The sequence below is a fragment of the Frankliniella occidentalis genome, unplaced genomic scaffold (assembly GCF_000697945.3).
Source record: "Frankliniella occidentalis isolate FOCC.00 unplaced genomic scaffold, Focc_3.1 Scaffold60, whole genome shotgun sequence".
NCBI classification, from domain to species: domain Eukaryota; kingdom Metazoa; phylum Arthropoda; class Insecta; order Thysanoptera; family Thripidae; genus Frankliniella; species Frankliniella occidentalis.
This window is the reverse complement of record NW_026267190.1, coordinates 835784-838524: the sequence shown is the minus strand read 5'-3', so window position 1 is coordinate 838524 and position 2741 is coordinate 835784.

Below are 2741 nucleotides of genomic sequence, written 5' to 3'. Positions count from 1 at the left end.
TAGGCCGGGCGGCCGTGCTAGGGTCGAGCTTCGAGCCTCCGGAGGGGCGGGTCTTTCCTGGCTCCTTAATCCCTTTTAAGTACTCGGCGGCGCGCGCGCTGGCCTGACAGTGGTTGACATGGAGATGCGCAGTCGGTTCTGCGCATGTCAGATCCACCAATGAGAGCGCTTGCGCCCACCTATCTACATTACACCTTAGGAGAAGGTGGTGCTGCTCGGGGAGGGGATCCTGCCGGAGAAGTTAGTGCAGCTACGAAGACGAGGGTTCTACCGGAGGAGAGGGTTCTTTATTGGGGAAGAGACAACTGCTGGGAAAGAATGTGTGTTTGACAAAAGGGAGCGATGCTGAAACAGAGGACATGCAGGAGTTTGAGAAGGAAGAAGAGCTACACATGAAGAGCGCGGGTGGGTGTCCCGGGTGGGACGTCCCCTGGAGGGCTCACAGCCTGCCACGCCCCGCCCCGCCCTCCAGCGTGGCCGGAGCCAACGAGGTGTCAGCGCTTCCTGCTTTCACCACCACCCAGCGCTCTCATGAGCGCCGCCTGCCTGCTGCTCACCCACGAAAGCGAATGCCAAATAAATTTACGAGCTCGGCAATAAAACCGCGCACTCGCGGGGGGCGCGCGGCGGCGGGCATGGCGAGAGCATGGGAGAAAAATATCATCCGCGCATGCACTCGGCTCGTTACGGCTGCAGTGTGTGTCGTCCGCCCGGAGGGGCTGCCAGAAGGATGGATAACCACTCTGCAATAACAGGCACGATTTTGCCGATTGCGTCAAAATTTAAGCATTTGGTTACATTTTTGACATTGTAAAAAAATATCGTTGTCAATTTAGAAAATGTTTGTAAACTCGAATTATAATTTCAGTTGTAAATTTACGAGAGCACATAACGATACATACTGAATGTATTTTTACTATTACAAATTATAATTGTACAACTATGGTGTCCAGGAAAATTTTCCTGTAAACCTTCCTACTATTTTTCACAGTGACTTGTGAGGTCCCTCTTCATTTCGTTTGCATTTCGAAAGATTGTCGACGAGAATCTCTCATCGGATTGACTGGAGCCGAGCCCCAGAATCGGACGCGCGCCGCGACGGATATCGCGAGCCCCGCCGTCATTTCCACTCAGCGGGTGCGCGGCAACTTCTCCGCCCCTTTTGCCGCCGATAAACTTCCGCCGACGTCCAAGCAGGCGGCGCGCGAGCGCGCGCGGGGGAGACAGACACCGAGACAGGCCGTCTCGTCGGGAGAAAACCGACCGCCCGCCGCTGCCGTTGGTGCCTCTCTGAAGGCCAGGGGCGCTGGGCCGGGGGGCGGGCCGGGGCCACGGGGCCATGCCGGTGCGAGGCAGCAGCAGGAGAAGCGGGCGAAAATGAGTCTCTGCCGCCCGTCTGTCTTGGCCGGGCCGGGGCTAGCGTCGGGTCCGTCCGTCGGCCTGTCTTCCGCCCGCCTAGCCCTGGGGATCAACCCTGTTGTTATCCATTAAGGCTGCTCAGCAGTAGCCGTCCGATGACCGCCAAAGATACAGCGCGGCGTGGCGGCGAGTGGCGTTGCACAACACCGCGCCCGCCCCGGGCCTTCGGGCGGAGCGGCGCGGCGCGGGCCGGACCCACGTAACTCGGGGGCTGCGGCCGCGCAGTTAGCGGCACATCCTGTAGCAGCGGCAGCAGCAGCAGCAGTACCTGCAGCAGAAAGGAAACGCCGTCTTAATATTAATAATGAAATCAGAAAACACATGCAGAAAGAAACAGGCGGTTGTTTCACCTAGCGCGAATGTCACGAAAATTCTGCTCACTATCCGCGATATGTGCATATTATCCTAAAATAATAATAAATCGTATCTAGGAATGTGACGCCAGGACGGAGAGATGTTATTGTTTGACCCGCAGGAAATGGAGGAGAAGGCAAGGCACCGCGCAGGTGAGGGGCTCGTGGTGGAGGAGGAGGAGGAGGAGGAGGAGTGGATAGAGAATGCGACGATGCTATCTGATGCAAGGAGCTGGCTCTGTTGTATCGCCGCGTGATTTGAATTTCCCGGCGCGCGTGCGCACTCGCCTTGTCATTATTCTTTTGTTCGGCGCTCGCGAGAACGGCGCCCCCATTCTGCGCGCAAATAGACTAAAAACGTCGAATGAAAACACCTAAATAATTGAATTTACGTAGCACGAGGAAACGCTGTGCACAAAAACGGGGGAACATTTGATAGGTAATGTGTTTAATGTGTCGAGTTGCATGAAGCTCGTGGAGGCACAAGTAGAGTGGATCGGTTGTGGCAACGCCCGGGGCCCGCGCGTCCAACTACTTTCGCTGCTCCGTTCGGGACAGAGTACGCCTCGGTACGCCTCTCCTCTGGTCCCCGCCGAACCCCGCCGTGGTGTGGTACCTGTGACATTCCCCGCGTACGACTCTGCACTGAGAAAAATATTTCTGTCCAGGCACTAATCGTACGTCTAATGCTCCCGACTTTTGTCCCAGCTCAAAATGAGATAGTGACCTGCCATTGAGTTTTAGTGCTGTGCTCTAAATTTTCTTTGCTTGGGATGCTACGTTTAGCTCCCAGCGCTAGACGTATAGTGCAACGAAAAAACGTCGATCTGGGGACTAAACGTATAGTGCTGGGACAGATTTTTTTTTCTCAGTGTGTACGACTCACACGGTAGCGTCGCCTAGTGGCGTGCACTATCACGATCAAAAGGATTGCAGCAGCAGGGGCGTTCTTAGCCGCGCCGCGCCCCG